The sequence below is a fragment of the Anomaloglossus baeobatrachus genome, chromosome 1 (genome assembly GCF_048569485.1).
Source record: "Anomaloglossus baeobatrachus isolate aAnoBae1 chromosome 1, aAnoBae1.hap1, whole genome shotgun sequence".
Lineage (NCBI taxonomy): Eukaryota > Metazoa > Chordata > Amphibia > Anura > Aromobatidae > Anomaloglossus > Anomaloglossus baeobatrachus.
Window position 1 is genome coordinate 599,793,129 of NC_134353.1, and position 14,646 is coordinate 599,807,774.

Sequence of the window (14,646 nt, forward strand, 5' to 3'; positions counted from 1 at the left end):
AAAGGGCAGGAGGATATAGTGGCAGGGTTGTGGGTCAGTGTACAGGAAAGGAAGCCTCACTTTCTATCCCTCCTAATGGGGAAATGCAGCGTGGAAGTCCCTGAGCTTAGCTACACAGACGCTGTTATCTTCTGTAGCTGTTAAAATCTGTTTCCACGGACCTGACTGTCACCTATGGCTCTGAGCCTGCTGTTGTTAGCCCTTACAAGGGCTAATAGAAACTTCTATCCCTATTCTGTATAGCGCTGTGTGTAGAGTGTACACAGCAGTATCGGAGACAGGAGCTACGCCAGCGGTGACTGACACCCAGATGCAGAAGGCAGATAATGGCGTCCGGATGGGCAGATACCCGTTCTTATAATGCAGGGACATGTGACATGGACATCCTATCACACATGCCGTTGCTTCTCTGGCTAAAAGTCCACTTAGCTGTGTGTGTGTCTGGGATTGGCTGACATGCTGGCCCGCCCCACTACACGCACGCGCATAGGGAAGGAAGACAGGGAAAAAAAAAAATGGCGATCGCCATTATCCCAGCAGCAGTGATCTGAATGCGCTGTTCCCGCACACTATACGCTGAAATTTCATAATAGTGTGAGTCACAGAGTGACTTACACTATTACAGCAGAAAGCCAGCTAGTAATTAGCTTGGCTTTTTGCTGCTAAAACCGTTCTCGAACGTAACTAGAACTATCGAGCTTTAGCAAAAAGCTCGAGTTCCAGTTCGATCTAGAACAGCCCCCAAAATCACTCGAACGGCGAACTGGAGAACCACGAACCGCGAACCGCGCTCAACTCTACTCCCCAGGACTACTCTTCCTATTATACTCCTCCCCCCAGGACTACTCCTCCTAATATACTCCTCCCCCCAGGACTACTCCTCCTATTATAATCCTCTCTCCCCAGGACTACTCCTCCTATTATCCTCCTCTCTCCCCAGGACTACTCCTCCTATTATCCTCCTCTCTCCCCAGGACTACTCCTCCTATTATCCTCCTCTCTCCCCAGGACTACTCCTCCTATTATAATCCTCTCTCCCCAGGACTACTCCTCCTATTATCCTCTTCTCTCCCAAGGACTACTCCTCCTATTATACTCCTCACCTCCAGGACTACTCCTCCTATTATACTCCTCTCCCCCCCAGGACTACTCCTCCTATTCTACTCCTCACCCTCCAGGACTACTCCTCCTATTATACTCCTCTCCCTCCAGGACTACTCCTCCTATTATCCTCCTCTCCCCCCAGGACTACTCCTCCTATTATACTCCTCACCTCCAGGACTACTCCTCCTATTATACTCCTCACCTCCAGGACTACTCCTCCTATTATACTCCTTCACCCCAGGACTACTCCTCCTATTATACTCCTCTCCCCCCAGGACTACTCCTATTATACTCCTCTCTCCACAGGACTACTCCTCCTATTATACTCCTCTCCCCCCAGGACTACTCCTCCTATTATACTCCTCTGTCCCCAGGACTACTCCTCCTATTATACTCCTCTCCCCCCAGGACTACTCCTCCTATTATACTCCTCTCCCCCCAGGACTACTCCTCCTATTATACTCCTCTCCCCCCAGGAATACTCCTCCTAATATACTCCTCTGCCCCCAGGAATTCTCCTCCTATTATACTCCTCTCCCCCCAGGACTACTCCTCCTATTATACTCCTCTTCCCCCAGGAATACTCCTCCTATTATACTCCTCTCCCCCCAGGATTACTCCTCCTATTATACTCCTCTCCCCCCAGGACTACTCCTCCTATTATACTCCTCTCTCCCCAGGACTACTCCTCCTATTATACTCCTCTCCCCCCAGGACTACTCCTCCAACACACACACACACACACATACACACTGCACAAAACATACCTCCCCCCAAAACACACACACACACACACCCACACAAACCGCACAACACACACACACACAACGCTACAGACACACAGCACTCCACAAACAACGCAACACACACAACGCAACACACATACCACACCGCTCTCACATCCCCCCCACACCCACACAACACCCAGAACATTTACAGCGCCATACACAAACACTTGGCAACTATACAGAACAACATCTATATATATATATATAACAAAAATCATACATCAACTACGCAATAAATTCTAGAATACCCGTTGCGTTAGAATCGGGCCACCTTCTAATAGTATATAAAGGCATTACTGTACACCTGGATGGGGTTGGATTATTTTATATTTATACACATATATATATATATATAAATATACACATACACAAACACACACACGCACACACACACACACACACACATTGGAGGATCATACATATTCCACGATGGGGGCCATATATACCTGGAAGGGACCCAGAATGGGGGATATGAGTATAGAATTTGGTGATATTATTGCGTCCATAACAGTGTCTGCAGCAGACCCAGTCTGCATAACAGTGTGTCATGACCACATTTTTTTACTTTAATTTTTCTTTCTATTTTTTCCTCATCTAAAACAAGGGTGCGTCTTATAGTCCGGTGCGTCTTATAGTCCAAAAAATACGGTAATCCCCTTTTTCAGTTTAAGTGTCTACCGAGCCCGGGTCCAGACCCCTCATGTCACGACCACCCAGGATCCAAGCACCCCGGTCGTCACCGGGGCCGCACATGACCTGCTCTTTTAAATTCCTGCCTCTGCGATATGTTATTCCGGGATTTTGACTGATCAATGGTCCTATCTCAGGGTCTGCCTTAAGGATTGCCCAGTATCTTCATAATATCTACTTTCATTTTTCTTTTTGGTAACTAACAACGTAGCTCTATCCATATTTTTGCTTTATTAAATGCTCTATAGAGAACTATTTTAGGATATCCTCTTGATACAAAGAAATTGAATAATTTATTGTTTATAACCAAAAGACTCATCATCAGAGCAATTTCCTTTTTGGAACAGCTTTTGTTAATGCCTTTGAAAATATTGACACTGTTGAACAGAGGCTAAATGGAGTTGGAGAAATTCTACTACCTCATTTTAGTGAATGGATGTGTTGGGGGTTTCATCTGAAAGCATTTCGGAGATGTACATAGTAACTCTGATGTAAGTGCTCAGCATATAGCACTGGACATGTGAACTGAGCCAAAATGTTCTGTGCCCAAATAGCCACCAAATAGCATTTAACATAACCCACAAAAAGTCCCCACTCAGGTCCATCATGTGTTAACCGAAATATAGAGGGCTTCCAAGTTACTGGTAACACAAAGTCTCTGGAAAAAGGCTATGGCCTTCCCCCTCAAAAAAGAAATTCAGTGATATCTGCACTCCAAAATCCAAATTCTCCCCTTCCGTCTGAAGGCTACAATATGCCTAAACCAATATGACTTAAGCCCCTCTCCCTACACCCCAGTGAGCTATATCCAGATTATAAAATGCACTCTAGGATTATAAGGCAGACCCCCCTTTTTTAACATTAAAAATTATTTTTTTCCTATTTTCTTCCTCTAAATTTGGGGTGTGTCTTTTAGTCCTCTTTCACAGGTCAGTGATTTTGGTACGTATGTGCTAGTTTTTATACGTACCAGAATCACGGACATACGCAGACCCATTTTAATTAATGGGTCTATGCACACATCAGTGATTTTTCACTGACATGCGTGTCCGTGATTGCCGCACGGAGACATGTCCATTTTTTCTGGCGTCACTGATTTCCCATGGACCACACTATGATTGCACATGGAAAACCCACGTGTGCTGTGAATCACGGCACAAGGAGGGACATACGCGCTTTTAACACGTCAGTGAAAAACATCTGTGTTTTTCACTGATGTGGGAAACAGGCTTTAATCGTTTGCGTTTTATAATTAGCAGAATACAGTAGATGGAAACTGTTGTAAACGTCAGTTATGCTTTTGCTGCTGTGAGGCTCCCTCTTGTGGCCAGGAATGGTTTGGACAGAGACCAGGTGTGCTGGCGCAATGGGCGTTTCCATTACTAACTCTCTGCTTATTTAAACCTTGGTCTGCTGGCAGGCAGTCAGATCCGGTTCTCATTTGTTCTTTAGTTTACCTGCCTTCTCATCTTGCTCCAGACCACATCTACCCCAGATAAGTGCTTGGTTCTTTCTTATGTTGTTTTGTTCTTATCTGAGTTTGTCATAAAATTCTAAAATTTAAAGGGTACTCTTAAGAAGGAAAAAAAAAGTATGCTGAATTTTTTTTTTTTTTGAGTATTTTTTCCTCTTTTTCTCTGGATTCCGTGGAAGATTTTTTTTCTAGCATGGATGAATTGGGCGAGCGTGTTGCTAATCTTGATGCTAAGGTTCGTCGTATAGAGTCTTATCTTGCACAGTTTCCCCTTGCAGAGCCTAAGATTCCCGGTCCTGAATTTTTTTCGGAAGATAGGTCGAGATTTTTGAGCTTCAAAATAAATGTAAATTATTTTTTGACCTGCGCCCTAAGTCCTCAGGGAATCCCGTACAGCAGGTTAAGATTGTCATCTCCTTACTGCGTGGTGACCCTCAGGACTCTTTGGCCTCTGATGAACCGATTCTCAGTGATGTGGACTCCTTTTTTCAGGCCTTGGGATTATTATATGATGAACTTAATATTGTGGATCAAGCAGAAAAGGCCTTGTTGTCCTTAACTCAGGGTCTGGATTCTGCAAAAACTTTTTGTCAGAAATTTCGAAAGTGGGCGGTCCTTACCAAATGGAATGAGGACGCGCTTGCAGCTCTTTTTCGGAAGGGTATTGCTGGTAATGTGAAGGATGTAAAGGTGGGATTCCCCGTCCCTTCTGGTCTTGATGCCTCTATGACCTTGGCCATTCAGATCGATAGGCGGTTACGTGAGCTCAGGAAGATACCTGCTGATTTTGTGCCTGTGGAACAGCCTTTGAAGCCTATGAAGTGTGATAGGATCCTCTCTAATGCTGGTCGGCAGGAGTTCAGAAGGAAGAATAGACTGTGCTTCTATTGTGGAGACGCTTCTCATAATATCTCTGTCTGGCCTAAACGTGAAAGGAGATTGGCTAGTTCTGTTACTGTGGGTTCTTTGCAACCAAAGTTTCTTTTGTCTGTCACACTGATTTGCTCATTGTCTTCATTTTCTGCACTGGCCTTTGTGGACTTAGGGGCAGCACTCAATTTGATGGATTTTGGGTTTGCTAGGGATTGTGGTTTCCCCATGGTTCCTTTGCAAACTCCTATTCCTTTAAGGGGCTTCAATGCTCGCCCCTTTGGCAGAAAATAAACCCCAATTTTGGACCCAGGTGACTATGGATGTAGCGCCAGCGCATCAGGAAACTTGTAAATTTTTAGTATTGCATAATTTACATGATACTTTGGTACTACGATTTCCGTGGTTGCAGACTCATAATCCAGTCTTTGACTGGAGATCCTTGTCGGTAGCTAGTTGGGGTTGTCAAGGTGTGCATCAGGATCTTTCCGTGTTCTCCACGTCTGCTCAGACAGTTGATGTTCCGGCTTTCTTGTCCGATTTCCGTGATGTATTTAATGACCAGGAATCTGATTCTCTGCCCCCACACCGGGACAACGACTGTGCCATTGAGTTGGTGCCCGGTTGTAAATTTTCCAAGTGGCGGATTTTCGTCTTGTTTGGTCCCGAACTTGATGCCATGTGGTCCTACATCAGGGAATCATTAGAGAAGGGGCACATTCGGTGCTCATCTTCTCCTTAGGGTGCTGGCTTTTTCTTTGTTGCTAAGAAAGATGGGTCATTGAGACCTTGTATTGATTACCGCCTTCTTAACCCTAGAACGTGCAACCATAGAAATCTACCATAGAAAACAAGTGACCTAGCAGGCCTGCAAGGCCCCAGGTATGCGTTCTAGGGTTAATAAAATCACTTTCAAATATCAGTACCCTTTGCCTCTGATGTCTGATCTTTTCTCTAGAGTGAAGAGTGCCAAATGGTTTATGAAACTGGTTCTTAAGGGTACGTACAATCTCATCCGTATTAAGGAGGGTGATGAATGGAAGATGGCTTTTAATACTCCTGAGTGGCATTTTGAGTACCTAGTGATGCTTTTTGGGTTCACTAATGCCCCCTCTGTCTTCCAGGCCTTCATGAATGACATTTTCTGGGACTTTATTGGTACATTTTTGATTGTCTATTTGGATGATTTCTTGATATTTTTCTGGTGATTGGGACTCTCATGTTGAGCAAGTACGGGCTGTTTTTCAGATACTCAAGGATAATGCACTGTACGTTAAGGGGTCAAAGTGCCTCTTTGGGGTGCAAAGGATTACCTTTTTGGGGTTCATTTTGTCTCCCTCTGCTATCGAAATGGACCCGGTTAAGGTTCAGGCTATTTACGACTGGGTGCAACCGACTTCTCTAAAATCCCTGCAGCAGTTTTTGAGGTTTGCAAATTTTTACCGTAAATTTATAGCCAATTTTTCTGCCATTGTCAAACCTCTGACAGATTTGACCAAGAAGAGAGCTGATGCTGAGAATTGGACCCCAGAGGCAATTGAGGCTTTCCAGGAGCTTAAAAGGCGGTTCACTTCTGCACCAGTCCTGCAGCAACCTGATGTGTCTCGCCCATTTCAAGTTGAGATCGATGCCTCAGAGATCGGAGCAGGAGCTGTTCTGTCTCAATGACACTCTATTTCGGGTAAACTTAAGCCCTGTGCCTTTTTCTCTCAGAAGTTTGCTCCTTCTGAACGGAATTATGATGTGGGCAACTGGGAATTATTGGCTATGAAGTGAGCGTTTGAAGAATGGAGACATTGGTTGGAAAGGGCTAGACATCAAGTTGTGGTGCTTAAGAATCTTACCTATCTGGAATCTGCCAAGAGGTTGAATCCTCGGCAGGCCAGGTGGGCTTTGTTTTTTACTCAGTTTAATTTTGGATCTCTTTTTTGCCAGGCACCAAGAATGTTAAGGCCAATGCCCTTTCCAGGAGTTTCTGTGATGACTCTTTGGAGGTTGCCAAGCTGTCTACTATCCTGAATCATGGTTTAGTTCTCTCTGCCATTTCGCCTGATCTGCGGTTGGCACTGGTGGAATTTCAGGGGGATAAACCTGAGAGATGTCCTACGGGGAAACTGTTTGTCCCGGACCAATGGAGAGACTGAGTTGTCTCTGAGGTTCATTGCTCTGTTTTGGCGGGTTATCCTGGCATTTTTGGTACTCGGGATCTTGTGAGACGCTCTTTTTGGTGGCCTTCCCTGTCCCGGGATGTCCGTAATTTTGTGCAGTCGTGTGGAGTTTGTTCTAGGTCCAAGCCCTGTTGTTCACGTTCTAGTGGGCTATTATTGCCTTTGCCTGTACCTAAGAGACCTTGGACGCACATCTCTATGGATTTTATTTCAGAGCTTCCCGTCTCTGACGGTGATTTGGGTAATCTGTGATAGATTCTCCAAGATGGTCCACTTAGATCCCCTATCTAAGTTGCCGTCTTCATCAGAGTAGGTGCCTTTTACTTTTCCAACATGTTGTTCGTTTGCATGGTATTCCCGAAAACATTGGGTCTGACAGAGGAGTGCAGTTCGTCTTCAGATTTTGGAGGATTTTTTTTTGTTCCAAATTGGGTGTTCAGCTGTCTTTCTCCTCAGCATTTCATCCTCAGACCAATGGTCAGACTTAAAGGGCTAACCAGACCCTGGAGACCTATTTACGATGTTTTGTTTCTGCGGATCAGGATGATTGGGTTGCGTTTTTGCCTTTGGCTGAATTTGCCCTTAATAATAGGGCTAGCTCTACTCCATTGGTGTCTCCATTTTTCTGCAATTTTGGGTATCACCCCAGGTTCTTCTCCGGGCAGCTTGAGGCGTCTGACTGTCCAGGGGTGGATTCTGTGGTAAACAAAATGCAGCAGATTTGGGGGCAGGTAGTGGATAAATTGTTTCAATCCCAAGAAACTGCCCAAAAGTTTGCCAACCGGCATCGAACTGTTGGTTCCCGGTTTAAAGTGGGGGACATGGTGTGGTTGTACTCTAGAAATATTCCTATGAGGGTTCCGTCTCCTAAATTTAAACCCAGATTTATTGGACCTTATAAGATTTTGGAGATTATCAACCCTGTATCTTTCCGTTTGGCTCTGCCTGCATTATTTAAGATTCACAATGTCTTCCATAAGTCCTTGTTGAAGAGACATGTGGAGCCAACAGTTGCTGCAGCAGTGCCTTCTGACCCTGTTTTGGTACAAGGGGATCTGGAGTATGAGGTTGAAAAAATTCTGGATTCTTGTCGCTGTAGATGGAAGCTTCAGTACCTTGTGAAATGGACGGGTTATGGACAGGAGGATAACTCTTGAGTTATGGCTTCTGACATTCATGTGGACAGGTTGGTTCAGGCCTTCCATCATGCTCATCCTGAGCGACCCGGTGGCATTGGTGAGGGTTCGGTGACCCCTCCTCAAGGGGCGGGTACTGTTGTGAATGTCAATTATGCTTTTGCTGCTGTGAGGCTCCCTCTTGTGGCCAGGAATGGTTTGGACAGAGACCAGGTGTGCTGGAGCAATGGGCGTTTCCATTGATAACTTTATGCCTATTTAAACCTTGGTCTGCTGGCAGTCTGAGCCGGTTCTCATTTGTTCTTTAGTTTACCAGCCTTCTCATCTTGCTGCAGACCCCATCTACTCCAGATAATTGCTTGGTTCTTTCTTATGTTGTTTTGTTCTTTTGTTCTTATCTGGGTTTGTCATTTACTGTGGTTATTGTCAGTTTATTTGCATTCAGGAATCTTCCCTCTCTGTTGCTTTGCTGGGAAGCTCCCTGCAGCTATGTTTGAAGTTTTTCTCCTATAAGTCCATGTGTTTGTTGCTTCTTGAATTTGTAATTGTTCCTGTTTTCTGTTCATTGGTTTCAAAAGAGCACCTGATATAGGAAGGAGTTCAGATTGTGCAATCTGAGGACTTTTTGTACTATCAGGTATTTGGATTTTTGTAGGGTTTTTCTCTGGCCACCATCAGCCCCTTTCCTATCCTTTCCTATTTAGTCAGTGGGGCCTCACCTTTGCTAATCCTATCATCCATTTGTGTATTGTGTTTTCCTATATCACTGTAGTCCTTGAATGTGGGGGGTTTGCTATACCTTTTGCGGTCTATTTCTGAGGCAGAGAGTTATTCATCTTTCTTTCCTTTAGGATAGCTAGTTCTCCGGCTGGGTTCGCGGTGCATAGGATGTTAGTTCACCCCTCAGCTACTTCTAGTGTTGATGGTTAGTAAGGGGATGGCGGCCAGATTAGTTGCCAATGCTCTTGTCACTTTTTTTGCCAATGATCTATTGTAATCTTCCATGGTTCCGGATCATAACAGAAACCCAGATGTAAGTGCTCAGCATAAAGCACAAGATAATGTGTCCTGATACAAAATGTTCTGTACCCAAATTGCCACCAAATAGCATTCAATCCAACCAACAAAAACACAGGTCCCCCCTCAGGTCCGGCATCTGTTAGTGTAAATATAGGAGTTTCCACATTACTGATAGCAGAAAGGCTCTGGAAAAATGCTATACCCCCCTTTAAATAAGAAATTCAGCAAAATCTGTGCTCTGAAATCCAAATGCCCTCCTCCCTTCTGAGCACCACAATGTGCATAAAACAAAGTTAGCATCCACATGGTTGGCATTGTTGAAGTGAGGCGAGACCACTTAATTTGCGGGGTGCAGGGTTCCAGAAGCACCAGCTAGGCACAATGTTTGGACACTACAATCACTAAGACACTCGAAATCACTAAGGTTGACAAATCTCCGGGCCCGGATGGCATACACCCCAGAGTACTACAGGAATTGAGTTCTGTGATAGATAGACCATTATTTTTAATCTTCTCAGATTCCTTAATAACAGGGTCGGTACCGCAGGACTGGCGCATAGCAAATGTGGTGCCAATATTCAAAAAGGGGACAAAAACTGAGCCGGGAAATTATAGGCCGGTAAGTTTAACCTCTACGGTTGGTAAAATCCTTGAGGGTTTCTTGAGAGATGCTATACTGGAGTATCTCAAGAAAAATAACCTTATGACAGAGTATCAACATGGGTTTATGAGGGATCGATCCTGTCAAACTAATTTGATCAGCTTCTATGAAGAGGTAAGTTCAAGCCTGGACCAGGGAAATGCAGTGGATGTTGTGTACATGGACTTTTCAAAAGCTTTTGATACGGTGCCACACAAAAGGTTGGTACATAAAATGAGAATAATGGGGATAGGGGAAAATATGTGTAACTGGGTTAAAAACTGGCTCAGTGATAGGAAACAAAGGGTGGTTATTAATGGTACGTACTCAGACTGGGTCTCAGTTCATAGTGGGGTACCACAGGGGTCAGTATTGGGCCCGCTTCTTTTCAACATATTTATAAATGACCTTGTTGGGGGCATGCGGAGTAGAATTTCAATATTTGCAGATGATACTAAACTCTGCAGGGTAATCAATACAGAGGAGGATAATTTTATATTACAGGGAGATTTATGTAAATTGGAGGATTGGGCTGAGAAGTGGCAATTGAAGTTTAATGTAGATAAATGTAAGGTCATGCACTTGGGTAGAGGAAATAACATTTATGATTATGTACTTAATTGTAGAACACTGGGTAAAACAGACACAGAAAAAGACTTGGGTGTATGGGTGGATGGTAAACTTCACTTTAGTGGACAGTGTCAGGCAACTGCTGCCAGGGCTAATAAAATAATGGGATGTATTAAAAGAGGTATAAGTGTTCATGAAAAAAATATAGTTCTACCTCTGTACAAGTCACTAGTGTGACCGCACTTAGAATACTGTGTACAATTCTGGTCACCGATATATAAGAAGGACATAGCTGAACTGGAGAGGGTGCAGAGAAGAGCGACCAAGATTATTAGAGAAATGGGTGGGCTGCAAAACCAAGACAGGTTATTAAACTTGGGGTTATTTAGTTTGGAAAAACGAAGGCTTAGGGGGGATCTAATCACAATGTATAAATATATGAGGGGACAGTACAGAGACCTTTCCAAAGATCTTTTTACACCTAGGCCTGCGACTGGAACACGGGGGCATCCGCTACGTCTTGAGGAAAGAAGGTTTAATCATAATCACAGACGAGGATTCTTTACTGTACGAGCAGTGAGACTATGGAACTCTCTGCCGCATGATGTTGTAATGAGTGATTCACTACTAACATTTAAGCAGAGCCTGGATGCCTTTCTTGAAAAATTTAAAATTACCAGTTATGTATATTAGATTTTATGACAGGGTATTGATCCAGGGAACTAGTCTGATTGCCGGATGTGGAGTCAGGAAGGAAATTTTTTCCCCATTGGAACTTGTTTGCCACATTGGGGTTTTTTTGCCTTCCTCTGGATCAACATGTTAGGCTACGGGTTGAACTAGATGGACTTAGAGTCTCCCTTCAACCTTAAAAACTATGATACTATGAATGTACTGGGCACAACAAGGACTTAAGGGGTTGTTACACGCAGCGATATTGCTAGCGATATCGCTGGTGAAAGCACCCGCCCCGTAGTTTGTGCGTCACGGGCAAATCGCTGCCCGTGGTGCACAAAATCGTTAGGAGCCATCACACGGGACTTACCTGCCTAGCAACGTCCCTATTGCCGGCGAACTGCCTCCTTTTTAAGGGGGCGGTTCATGCAACGTCACAACAGCATCACTAAGCGGCCGCCCAATAGAAGCGGAGGGGCGGAGATCAGCATCCGTAACATCCCGCCCACCTCCTTCCTTCCTCATTGCCGGCGGCCGCAGGTAAGCTGTAGTTTGTCATTCCCGAGGTGTCACACGTAGTGATGTGTGCTGCCTCGGGAACGACAAACAACCTGTGTGCTCCACAATCAACGATTTTTTGAAACGGAACGACGTGTCAACGATGGACGATTTGGTGAGTATTTTCCCTCATTAACGGTCGCTCCTTGCTGTCACACGCAACGACGTCGCTAACAATGCCGGATGTGCATCACAGAATCCGTGACCCCGGCGATATATCGTTAGATACGTCGTTGCGTGTAACTGGACCTTTACTTGCAATTTTTAAATCTGCAACACTTACTGTGTTTGACACAATGGGTGTTTTCCAGAGACTAAATTGTCACTACACTTGAAGATGTAAATTCCCAGATGGGTGTAATTTCCAAAATTTGGTCACTTGAAAGGTTTCTTCTATTCTGACACTTAGGGGCTTTGCTAATGGAGTCTGCAAACTATTGTATGAAAATATGTGCTCCAAAAATCAAATGCCGCTTCTTTCCTCCAGAGCACTGGGGTACAGCCAAACAGCATTGTACAGTCACATGTGGGCTATTGGCACAATCAGAATAAATTGTATAACACATCATGGGGCTTTTTTTTTACATTTTCCCCTTGTGATAATTGAAAATCTTGGATAAAAACATCTTAATTGAACATATTTTTTATTTATCACTCAATAGTATAAAATTTTGTGACACACCTGTAGTGTCTATATACTCACTGCACCTCTTGATGAATTCATTGAGTGGTGCAGTTTGTAAAATGGGGTCACTTGTTGGGGTTTTTTGCTGTTTTGGCACTTCAGGGGCTCTGCAAGTGAGACATGGCATCCGCAAATAATTTCAAGTAAATTTGAACTCAAATATGCCACGCCTTCATTCTTCACTTCATACTGTGCCTCAAAAGTAGTTTTTCACCACATAAGAGGTATTGACATTCACAGGAGAAATTGTGCAACAAAATGTAGGGTCTATTATCTCCTGTTACCCTAGAGAATTTGAAATATTTGGCATTGAAGCAACATTTTTATAGTTAAAAATGTTATTTTTATAATTATACGTTATAAAATTCTGTGACACACCTAGGGTTTTAAAGTGCTCACCAAACATCTAGCAAGGTGTCTAATTTCCAAAATCAGGTCATTTGTGGGGGAGCTTCACTGTTTATGCACTCCAGGTTCTTTGCCAATGTGACATGGCACCCGAAAAACAATCCAACTAAAGCTGAACTCAAATATGGCGCTCGTATCCTTCTTTGCTTTGTACTGTGTCTCAAAAGTAGTTATTGACCACATATAGGTTAGGGGCAATCTCACAAGAAATTGCACAACAAATTGTATGATCCCCTATTTCCTGTTACCCTTGTGAAAATGAAATTATTTGAAGTTAAAGCAATATTTTTGTGGTAAAAAAAGGTATTTTTTTTATTTTCATGAGTCAACGTTATAAAATTCTGTGGAGCTCCTGAGGGTTCAAGGTGCTCACTGAACATCTAGATAAATTCCTTGAGTGGTCTCTTTTCCAAAATGAATTCACTTTTGGGGGAGGTCTACTGTTTAGGCATATCAAGGGCTCTCAAAATGCAACATGGCATCCGCTATCTATTCCAGACAATTTTTGCTCTCTAAAGTTCAAAATTTTGCTTCCCTTCTGAGCACTGTCATGTGCCCAAACAGTAGATTTTCATCACATATGGGGAATCTGTGTACTCAAGGCAAAGTGCACAACAAATTGTGTGATGAATTTTCTCTTGTTACCCTTGTGAAAATAGAAAATTTGGGTCTAAAGAAACATTCTTCTGGGAACAAGTAAAACTTCCATTTTTTTCTTACACATTGCTTTAATTCTTGTGAAACACCTAAAGGGTAAATATACTTCTTGAATGTGGTTTTGGGCAGTTTGAGGGGTGTGGTTTTTAGAATGGTGTGATGTTTTGGTATTTTTAAAAATAGTTTTGTAAATTTTGTTGGAAAAATGAGAAATTGCTTTTATACTTTGAACCCTTCTAACCTCCTAACAAAATAAAATGATATTTAAAAACTTACGCTGGTGTAAATTTATCATGTTGAAAATGTTATTTATTAACTGTTATACAGTATCTCTGGTTTAAGGACAAAAAAATTAAATGTTTGAAAATTGTGAAATTTCAGATTTTTTCCAAAAATAAACACAAAAACTATTGTTCTAAATTTACCACTATCATGAAATACAATGTGCCATGAAAAAAAATAATCTCAGAATCCCTGGGATCCATTGAAGCATTCATGACTTATCACCTCATAAAGTAATGGCTTGGCCAGGAAAGGGAAAATAGGCTGGGGGGAGGGGTAATTGGGATAAAATATTCTCAAATTTCTAATAATGCAGAGAAAATCAATTAAAAACTACTTTATTTATTATGATTTTTATGTTATTCCTCAGTGTCATGTAGCCATTTCTATGCAACCCTGTAAAAAAATAAATAACTTATTAGGGAAATACTAGCAGAATAATATTAATAATCTTTATATAGCGCAGTATATTCTGTATTAATTAACAATTTAGATTGTACAGCACATGTGCATACAATAAGGGTACGTGCCCGCGATCAGTGTTTGCAGTGTTTTGGACGCAGCATGCTTTAGCTGCGTCAAAAACGCTGCGGTGTACAATACAAGCACAGTGGATTGGATTTCTAGAAATCCCATGTCCACTGTGCATGTTTTTTATGCAGAAAACACTGACCTGCGGTGCATCTTTCCAGACCGCAGCATATCAATTGTTTGCTGCGGATTCGTATGAGTCCTCCGTAGGGTGAACACAAGCGAGAGACCACAGCGCACCGAACCCTGATCGTGGGTACAAGCAGCTGCGGTCTCCTCCATTCTCCTGAGGAGGAGACTCGCGGCCCCACAGGTCAGGAAGCAGTGAGTCCTGATCGTGGGCACATACCCTAACAGACACTACATAGTTGTAAAAAAGCAACAAGTTAA